An 11,219-nucleotide genomic window follows, 5' to 3' on the forward strand; every position below is an offset into this window, starting at 1 on the left:
TCAAGGTGAGAGGTTTCAATGGAACAAAGCAAGCTGGGTTGATGTAAATGTACGATGAGGGTGACTGAATAGCCGTCAGATATAACAGGTACTAAGTTCAGGGGCTAATATAAACTGCAGCGTGATCTCCGAAACCTGGTTGTTGAAGTTTGAAAATTGCAACAGTGTAAAATATTATATAGAAAAGCTGAGAACCGGAACGTGAATTAATGACTTCATCTCCCGCTGCATTGGAGGGGCGACCAGTAAAAAGAGAAAGCAGTATTAGTAATGCCTTCCCGTGACTGGACACTGACAAATTTAATGGTGTCATATATCTCAGCCATACCACGTTGAATGATAATGATATTACCAATCTCACGCCTGAACCCCTAGTGAGTTAATGCGATCTCCCTCATGATGCTTGTAAGTGCTTTAATTTGACGGTTGGTTGCAGGTTTTTGTTTACATAATGCCGTTCAGGGACTAGTAACTGGTCATTCTCGCCTTTCTTTTGAAACCAAGTATGCTAACCCTGAGCATGAAAGGTCGTGGAGGAGTAATAAAGAAACACACACACACACACACACACACACACACACACTATATATATATATATATATATATATATATATATAATGACATAGGGCCGTACTATAAAAGCTAAGCGCCAGTACTGCCGAATGTGAGCGTCTGACGTTCCCGATACCGCATTTTCGCGGGCCACTTTGGACCTGTTTAGACCGGTCTGGACTCATAAGTGATCGCGAGAACGGGCTAATGCCGGTCCGATCCTGTCCAAGCCTGCTATTGGCTGCAGAAGTGACTGGGCGTGGCCTAGAAGAATGTAAACAGATGTCGGGGAGTAAACAAATTCATGCCTGCCCTCGATTTTTATCTCGGTCATTAATGCTTTAATAATCTTATTTCCTGCGATCTATAATAATACAAAGCCTCTGTTTCGTGGTGAGATTTATTTGGTTCCCTTCTTGGATGATCACGGGCTTCTGCTAGCATTAAAAATGCAATTCAAAACAAACCTTATTCCCAAGTCCGCCATTGTTGACCACCGATGTTTACACCCTGCCATGGACGCTCCTCGTCTCCTTCTTGGCTGTTGCTGACGTGCATACGTTTGTGCGCAGACCGGTCTCGTCTAGGCCAGCTTGTGGGGCAGGACTACTTGGGACCAGTCTGTACCGGTCTAAAGCCGCGTTTTCGCGAGGCTTTTAGACCGGTATCGACCGGTTTAGACTGGTCTTATTGCTGTTCTGGGGAGACAATTAGACCGGTACAGACAGGTCCAAAGCAGTCCTGCCCCACAAGCTAGCCTGGGTGAGACCGGTCTGCGCACAAACGTATGCGCGTCAGCAACAGCCAAGAAGGAGGCGAGAAGGGTCCGTGGCAGGGTGTAAACATCGATGGTCAACTATGACGGACATGGTAATAAGGTTTGTTTTAAATTACATTTTTAACGCTAGCAGAGCCCGTGATCATCCAAGAAGGGAACCAAATAAATCTTACCATGAAGTAGAGGCTTTGTATTACTACAGATCGCACGAAATAAGATTATTAAAGCATTAATGACGGAGATAAAAGTCGAGGGGAAGCATGAAATTTGTGTAATCAGCGCCATTCCCCGACATTTGTTTACATTCTTCTAGGCCACGCCCAGTCACTCATGCAGCCAATAGCAGGCCCAGACAGGATCGGACCAACATTAGCCCGTTCTCGCTATCATTTATGAGTCCAGACCGGTCTAAACCGGTCCAAAGTGGCCCGCGAAAATGCGGCTTAATTGTCTCGCCAGAACAGCATAAGACCGGTCTAAACCGGTCGATATCGGTCTAAAAGCCTCACGAAAACGCGGCACTAGTTTCGTACCATAAATAAATTTGCTGTTCACGCCAGGCGTTCGTCTGCTGTTTATGGCGTAAAATGGTATTGGAATGTGACACGAAAATAAACGCCACAAGAGACACCCCTTTCGTGTAACAAACTTAAATATTCATAAATATGATAGCTGGTTTTTCCATTTATAATAACTGAATAATTCGGGAATAAAATTTTCCTGGGCATGCTGAAACATACGAGATAGCCACAGCTGTTCAGAAAAATTTACAAGACTATAGTAGGACTCGCGCACGTTTGCGGCTGTGATGTGGCCCGCACCTGTGTACAATGGTGCCACGTTTCCTCAACTTGCGATGTGAAACGGAAGCTATTTATGTACAAGACATAACAAATTCGATAAATTCAGATGAATAAAGCTACTTGCGTATTTTGATGGATGAATCAACAGTAATCTTATTATGCATAAAATATTTATACAGTAACACAGAAACATGGCATACATATTGTACAGTGTTGCTAAAAGAAATTGTAGTCACTTTTAATGGTTTTTAGCGTAGTTTTAGGGTGGGTAATAATATCACAGTTATGGATATAAGATAATGAGCCTGAAAAAAGAAGAAATATGCCAATATCCAAAGTAAAAGAAATAATTCATGTAATTCTTGTGAGTGGCAACACTTACACACCCATCTGGCCTAAGGTAAAGTACGTACCTCCATAGACCCAACCATAGCTTGTACAGGTGTTGCTAGGGAAAAATGCTCACATTTACTGGCTTTTACCATAATTTTAAGGACGAAGAATAATCACATTTATAATCATAAGCTAATATGTAGGACAAAATAGTAGGCATATGCCAATACCGAAGTAAAAAAAAAAAAAAAAAAACATTATTCACTCGCGAGCGGCAACACTTCCACACCCAGTCGGCGAGAGAGAGAGAGAGAGAGAGAGAGAGAGAGAGAGGAGAGGGGCATGCATTGAATGCATTGTCGGCATCACTAAATATAACAAAACCAAATTAACAAATGAAAGCACAATTAAAAATAACTTATAAAAGAATCAAAAGTACTCAGGGTGGCTCACATTTCCCGCCAGGAGAGAGAGAGAGAGAGAGAGAGAGAGAGATAACGGTATAGAAAACGTGGCATCACTGTACACAGGTGCAGGCCACACCACAGCCGCAAACTTAGGCGAGTCCTACTATAAGCGTTTCTGTAGCGAATACAAGTAAACAAAAAATGCCCTACAGTGGGGTAGTAACGTGGTACACAGTATATGTAGTTATAACAATGAGTACCTGTGAAAATTCTCAATAGATTTTTGAAACGGCAGCAAAATCAGAGTTTGTGTGTTAGCCACCCCAGTGCTGTAGTTATCACATTTGAGGGGAAGCCTAAGTTTCTGTCTCAGTAAAATTGAATGTGTAGCATACTGGCACTGGAAAGTGATTAAATAAATGATTTTTTTTCTTTCTGATAATGGGGTGCTTCTTGAAGTACATTACATGCAATTTAAGTGCATACAGTAGTTGTTTCAAGTAGCAGCTTCAGTGGTCGCTAACATAAAGGACCGTACTATAAAAACTCAAGAGTTTAGGCGATCCAATGGCGACGTTCAGTCGTCAGACGTTCCTAAGCAGTCATCCTTACCACAGTCTAAGTAATATATCCTTACTATAAAAAATCTGGACCGTCAGTCTTGGCAAAACCCAGTGCTGGCATTTGAATGCCACGACAGTCGCTAGATTGGGCGAGAATGCGTTGCATGAGCACTAAAAGCTCGCAAATTTTGAATGTTTCTTCTGCTTAATAAACCAGACACTTCGCTAACCCATTCTAAACTGTTATTTTTTATGTAGGAATTAAGTATATTTGCGCTAGAACTGGTATCAAATGATGGTAGAACGCATAAAGAGGATTCATTGGCAAGCAAGATACAGTGTAATGTATAGCCTTAAGTGAATTATGATTTATCCTCCTTTTGCAGTTATTTGCATAAAAATAATTATTGAGATTATCCAGACTTATTTCATACGAGCAAAGTGAATGTATTACTGCATTCTTCATAGGTTTCCATGTTGTTCCCGGCCAGCTCACCAGTCATGAATTATACAGCAGTTTATCCAGGTTATATGCAAGTACATCATGTGTTCCTAAATTTATATTGCAAAATGTAGATACAGAGTTACTGGAGAATTATTTATATCATGGAGACTAATTTACTGTTTTACAAAGCTGGTTGAATGGTCACATTCATTGCAGCACTAACACAAGAGGGATGCAGTAATACTCCATTCTTTTTCAGCTGCTTCTTTCCACACCTGTCATCCAGCCATGACCAGTAGAACACATTGGATAATACAGGTTATAAGATGTGTGTACTGTAACTGTTGTTCTTTCAATTTCTATATATCTAGCTATAATTTTTTCCCTACATTATTGTCACCTTCCCTGTTTGAAGTATTACTAGTAAATTTCCAGTTTAGCTCAGTAATTAGACTACTCTGAGATTCACGTTCTATATCGATACCTTTCCCTTCAAGCAGTATGCAATGATTTCCTAAGTTACATGGTATATACAGTAGCTAATTATTTCTGTCCCAGTCTGCTAGACAAGCTTTCGTTTTTGTTTCCCAGAAATCATTCCACTTCTATAGTACTTTCATCCAGTTCTGTTTCATATATTTTCAGACTATTTACTCTTCTGTTTTCTTACCTTTCTCCTACTCTGGTCATATGCTTGATGTTTGTCTCCTTCACTAAATATTTCTCTCATTACTTCCTGTTTGTTAGTCATTGCTTAACTGCACCTTTCATGCTTTTGTATAACCCTTCCACCCTGACCAATATTCCATGACTTTCCTACACCTATCTACTCCTCCATTACAATAACTGTCATTAACCAGATTTTATATTATATATGCATGGAACGGGCCATATCCTCAGGCCTGTAGCTGTTTGTAAGTAAGAAAAGCTCTTGAGACAGAAAGATGCTTATTTTTTTTTTATTCGCATGAAAAAAATCTGCATTTACTAACAAGTTTTGCATTAATGGATACTAGATACACATTACAGTCAATTTGTAAGTAAAGTACATAATATTGTGAAGGTTACATACTTGGGATAATGTAGTTATTGTAGCTATGAAATTGTACATGTATAATATAATAGTAATATCAAAATAATACAGTGGCAAGTCTACTGTAGTCAGTTATACAATATATGAGAAGGACTTGCTGTATATATATATATATCAAAATATTCAGTTGCCAGACGCCATGTATCCCAGACAGGGTGGCCAAGGGCTTAGAGTTAATTGTTTTTACAGGGAGGGGCACTAATCCTCCACCAACCCCACATGACACGTAGGGATGCCAACAGCATCTGGTGTTCCCAGGCGGTCACCCATCCAAGTACTAACCAGACCCAACGTTGCTATATATATATATATATATATATATATATATATATATATATATATATATATATATATATATATATATATATATATATATATATATATATATATATATATATATATATATATATATATATATATAATGAGATATGATAGTATAATTAAAGTAAGCCTATATTATGTGTAACCCATATTTTTTTACTTTATATAAAATATATATACAATATTTACAATATTTACTCAGTTTTGTCTCACTTGTACAGAACAGTTCTTAAACACTGATTCCAGGTTAGCAATCCTTGCTTGCATTCTGTGCATGGCCAAAATTTATGCAATAAATATGATGGAGAAAATTACAAAGATGAATGGAGCCGGGCTGTATACATAATATGGGTTAAACATAATCCTACTGTATTCTTCCCAAGGTTGTATTGTCTGTTTTATTAATTGCATGGTTTCATACTTGGGTGAAGTCAGCTTAATGTGTGCACTTACATTTAAGTTCATCCTAGGCAGTGGCTGGAAGTATTTGTGTGTGTGGTTGAGATTCGAGAATGGCATAATGGTTTTTAATGGGCAAGGTGGATGGTGTAGGTGTCAGGACTGCACAGTAATCTGGTGAGATGTATAAACCAGATGCTGATGTATGGGCTGGAGGTGTTTGTGGGCTGGTCACAAAAACTGATGTATTTTGAGTGAAATAGAAGAACTGTCAGTGTCCAATGAGTTGATGGTGGATGAGTTTATCTGGAGCAAATGTGAAGTTGCAATGATGAGGGATGTCCATCCACCCATCCATTGCCAGACGCCATGTATCCCAAACGGGGTGGTCAAGGGCTTAGAGTTAATTGTTTTACAGGGAGGGGCACTAATCCTCCACCAACCTCACTTGACACGTAGGGAGTTATGCCAACAGCATCTGGTGTTCCCAGGCGGTCACCCATCCAAGTACTAACCAGACCCAACGTTGCTTAACTTCGCTTATCGGACGGGAAGCGGTGTACTCAACGTGGCATGGCCGTTTCATGATCTTTTATGACGGCCATTTCACAAGGGACTGTCTCAACTGGCTGAAACGTGAAGATGTATGCAGGACAAAGGCGAAATGCATGTAATGATGTGCGGCATTTGTATTCAATCGTTGTTTCACAAGTGAAAGTGACAGCGTCCTGTTTCGTGGAGACCATGATGACTTCTGTTTTGATGTTGATGGTGACTAATGAGTCATCTTTCTTAGAAGGAAAAGGGTATATTAGATAGACTGTGAAAAAATCATCCGTTACCAATGGTACATGAACTACTATAGATGTTGTTGTGAGTGTTGCTTCCAAATATGGATAATATAACATCAGATTTTTTTCCTCAAACAAAGGTTTCAGTCCATGCTTATGTATGCCTTGACTAATTATTTGCCGGAGGTTGTGAATGGGTAGTAAATTAATGGTGATCCTTCCGTTACCAGCATTAGCAATTCCTTTCATGAAAGCCTGACACTGTGCTCTAGTATTGTCTAACAGTAGTATTATTACATCAATATGTTCTGTGATCACAGACAGATGTTGGAATAGTGTATTGTTATCTTCTAGTGCATTTACTTTCTCCACAATTTCTAAAGTTGATGCCTCTGCCTTCCTTAGGTTCTTTACAATTGTCAGCATTAAGGTGTTCTGAGTATCAGCTAACTTATGTTGGTATGAGAGATTTTGTGCTATTTTGTTATATTTGTTATTTATTTCCTCTAGATTATTTTCTGTAGCTTGTCCAAAAATGTTGCCTAAAATTGCTCCACCTAGGTCGAACAAACCGCGTCTGTTACGTGTACGTGTGAAGTCGTTTCTTGTCTCCAGTGTGTTTCTCCCACCTGATGGGATATCCTAGATCATGGTGATCATCACGTGCTTAGCCTGTTCTAGCTTCCAGTCAGTTAATTTAATTAATTCAGCTACTTCCTGTGTGGATTGATCATGTGAAGAAGGGTGTTTTAATACCGCTTCCAGAGTTCTAAGTGCTCCTGATATTTTCTGTAACATTCTTGGTATGTCTTGCAGTATGTCCAAACTAACTTCGGTACTTTTTATGTCCTGCACTATTGTTGTTGAGGCTGTTGGGGCTATCAGGCACCCCTGTCGGACTACATGTTGAGGATGTAAGTGAGGTGATCCTCTTGATATCAGCAGGAACATGATCCATGGAATTCTTCGCCTCATCCTTACCTACCGAAAGAACAATTGTATCAGAGATCTAATCCAATGTTGTTAGCAAGTTATGCTAAGGGTGATGATAATGATGATGATGAATACAGTTATCTTGGCCTGTTTAATCCTATTACCTATAAAAGGAGCCTAAATCGATTCCTAAGTCACGTAAATGCCCTGTTATGGTGAGAGCTGTATTGCTTGCACCTATTCTTGTCTGTTTGGTATGCGATCGCAGTTTATTCCGATATGTGTTGATTGCTTCAGGCTTATTTTCACCCTGTGTACTAGGGTTTTCGGTCGTTTCTGGTGTTTTATAGTTGCAAGCTAAAGTTCTTGAGAGCTTTTTTAAGTGATCAATGTGTGTTTCTTTTTCTTCGTCGCTCGACAGTGACTTAATCACTACCTTATTGCCTCTTCTCTTGATTATCCTGTATGGGCCTTCAAATTTAGGTGACAGTTTATTTCTAATGTGAATGAGGCTATAGACAATTTCACCTATGCCGATATTTGATTCTTTTGCCTTCTTATTTAATGATTTTGTCATTTGTTCCTTGGACATTGCTGTTTCTTTATCAATGTGTGTATTTCTTGAAATTCATGTAAGCGAAGTTTAGGATAATCGTCATAATTATATATGGAAATTCGCTCGCCCTCTAACGTCTCATAAGGGAGACGTTTGTCTGACCAGTAAATGATGAAATGAGGTGTATCTCCTATTGATTTGTTAATTGCACAGTTAAGTGATGCTTCAAATCTGGGGATCCAGTTATCCCAGTTCGCGTGATTTTCATCGGGAATGTGCCGTAGTACATCTAATATTTTTTTTATTCTGCCTTTCCACCAATCCATTGGAAGCTTTATATTGTATTGTTTACATATTTCTTGTAAAATTTCAGAGTTAAATTCACCACCATTGTCGCTTATTAGCACCTTTGGTGTGGTGAACCTACAGATCACACTATCAATGAATACCCGTGCGACTGTTTCTGCTGTTTTTTCCTTAATTGGAACCAAGATCACAAATCGTGAGAAATGATCAGTTCCAAAAAAAAAAAAGATATTGATTGTGATTGGTAGTTAAGGGTAATTTAAGTAAATCAACCGCGACAGTGTCCCACGGTTGTCTAGGTACAGGATATTGTCCTATAGGTGCAGGTGATAACGCGTAACCTTTATGTTTCGCACATGACTCGCATCTGTGTATGTGATTATGTATGTCTTTGCGTAAGGTTGGCCAATAATATGACATCGGGCCTGTTTGACTGCCCTGCCCTTGCCAGGATGCCCTGCATGTGGACTATCGGGTATTACCCTTAAAATGTGAGGTATCATTGTACTAGGAATAACTAACTGCCAATTATTTTTTTCTATGATATGTTTGTCCTGGATTTACCCTATATAAGGCATTGTTTACCATTGTGACTTGTTCAAGTGGTACCTGTAACTTGGGTAATGGTAGATCATCGCCTGACTCGAGATGATATATTACTTTAGACCATACTGGGTCCTGTCTTTGTGCGTGTGAAATTTCTTGATTTGTGGGGATCGTTTTATCATTGTTGGAGAGTGATTCCTGTGGACTTATTGTAGCAACATTTCCTAACGGGTTTCGTGATAAGGCATCGGCAGCTAAATTTACTTTACATTTTATGTAGTGAATATTTACATTGTAATTCTGGATTTTACATTTCCATCGTGCTCTCCTTCCAAAGAGGAGTTTTCCTTGGAACATGCCCACGAGAGGCTTGTGGTCTGTGTGTAGGTGAATTTCCTATCCGTACAGGAGGTCACGAAACTTCTGTAGAGCAAATACCGCTGCTAGGGCTTCTAAGTCTGTTGTACAGTAATTTTTCTCTGCTTCTTTTTTTTGTCTACTGGCAAAGGCAATGGGTTGGTATTTTCCTCGTTTATCCTCTTGCATCAATACAGCACCTTAACCTTTGAGGGAAGCATCCGTGCAAATTATGAATGGTTTTGTGAAATTAGGATAGGCAAGGCATGGTGCGCATGTAAGTTCATCTTTTCATTCATGAAATGCTAATTTTTGTTCCTCTTCCCACCGGAATACAGCATCCTTTTTTTAGTAGTATGAATAGCTGTTGTGCTATATGAGAAAATTGGTTAATAAAGGAGGGGTAATAACCCGCTAGCCCCCAAAACTGTCTTACTTCATGTGTATTTGTGGGGTCTGGGATATTCCTTACCGTCTGTATGTTGTCCTCAGACGTGTGAATACCTTGGGCATCTAATCTATGGCCTAAGAATTGCATTTCCTTAAAGCAAAATTTGCATTTAGACAGCTTAATTTTTAAGAGCATCAGCAAGCTTTTGTAGGAGCTGGTCTAGTTTCTGTAGATGTTCGTCTATACTTGGAGTAGCTATAATAGTGTCATCTAGATAGACAAATAACCCTTTTCCCAGCATTCCAGACAATACGTAATTCATCAATCTCTGGAAAGAGCCTGGTGTTGTCCTCAACCCCATAGGCATTCGTTTGTATTGGTAGTGCCCTGTTTTTGTGGAGAAAGCAGTGTATTTGAGTGATTCTTGCTCCAGGCTAATTTTGTCCATAGCCATTGAGCAAATTAATTGTAGAAAATACATTATTTTCTGGTCCAATATTTTGTAAGACGTCACTTAACAATGGCATAGGAAACCGGTCAGGGATTGTGTGCTGATTTAATTTACGGTAATCTACTACCGCACGCATTTCTCCGTTTCGTTTGGGCGACTATAGTGAAGTGGAACGGTTGTGAGACAGTTAGTATGCAACTTAGGTAGCTTATATCTGGTAGTGCTGACTGCACTGAAATAGCGTTTCATTGTGTTGTCTTCATACCCAAATATATACACGCTTACATGAGTGGGCTTAGTTTTCCTAGTGTATTCCAGAAGGACGACTATTTCATGCTACATTCTCAGCACACACAAGGCTAGTTTCAAGCTTTATTATTATATATAGAATATTCAGTACGCATATTTTGAAGCATTGATATACCCATAACTGAATTACAGTAGAAACAGTGAATAACGTTCTTTCATTAGCATGGGTTCAGGCCGTAAATACTCTTATGCAGGATACATTAAACTAAAGCCACTTCCAACCTCCTTACCCCTCCTACCTCCACTGCTGCACCATACCCCGTCACTCTCACCCCCTGCTTCCTTTCCCCAGCGACTTCCTCCTCCCTACCCACAGGGACTACTCAGTGATGCTTCGAATCCTTGAGCTGGTGTTCCAGGGTTCACGCACACACGCAAACAGGATTGGCAACGCTAAGTGATAAACTTGGGAGTGGAGCAAACTGTACAGTTACCTCCACTTCTAACGAGTACAGCGGATGATGTGTTTGGTGAAATGTAGCACCACTGTGTTTGTTTACATCGTAGTAATAGTAACTGAATGGGCAGACCCGACAGAGCTTTCCTTCCGCTATAGTATCTAGTACCCACAAAAACAGTGTTCTATCTAGTCATACTCTGTCTACAAAAACAAGTGTATATTGGAAGGTAGAGAGAAAAACAAACAGTAATGCCACTGGATCTCATTGTTTCTCTGACAGGAGATGACTGTGAGGCGAGGTGGAACAGAGGGGATGGGGGGACAGGTGGTGGGGGTGCATATATCGAAATTTTGTCGTGTTTCGTTTAGAGTGATGAAGGGTGTGATTATACGGATGTTCTGAGGTGATCTGTATCTCCTGCAATAACGTGTATTGCATGAATGTTGGAGTCTTAATGTTCGTCATACAATGTGGTGAACAACCG

At 39.7% G+C, this 11,219-nt stretch overlaps 1 protein-coding gene and 1 non-coding gene across 2 annotated transcripts in view; one reads left to right on the forward strand and one right to left on the reverse strand.

Moving 5' to 3' along the window:
• LOC145398021 (5-hydroxytryptamine receptor-like) overlaps window positions 1-11,219 on the forward strand; it is a gene marked incomplete at its 5' end in the record, with an annotated part of 128,251 nt that overhangs the window by 12,260 nt on the left and 104,772 nt on the right. The window lies entirely within an intron of this gene.
• On the reverse strand, window positions 6,161-6,279 carry LOC145399451 (5S ribosomal RNA). Its single transcript, XR_013897305.1, has one exon. It is a non-coding gene; the product is annotated as a 5S ribosomal RNA (ribosomal RNA).

The sequence above is a fragment of the Coenobita brevimanus genome, chromosome 5, assembly GCF_032717465.1.
Source record: "Coenobita brevimanus isolate Jiangsu-jjx chromosome 5, ASM3271746v2, whole genome shotgun sequence".
Lineage (NCBI taxonomy): Eukaryota > Metazoa > Arthropoda > Malacostraca > Decapoda > Coenobitidae > Coenobita > Coenobita brevimanus.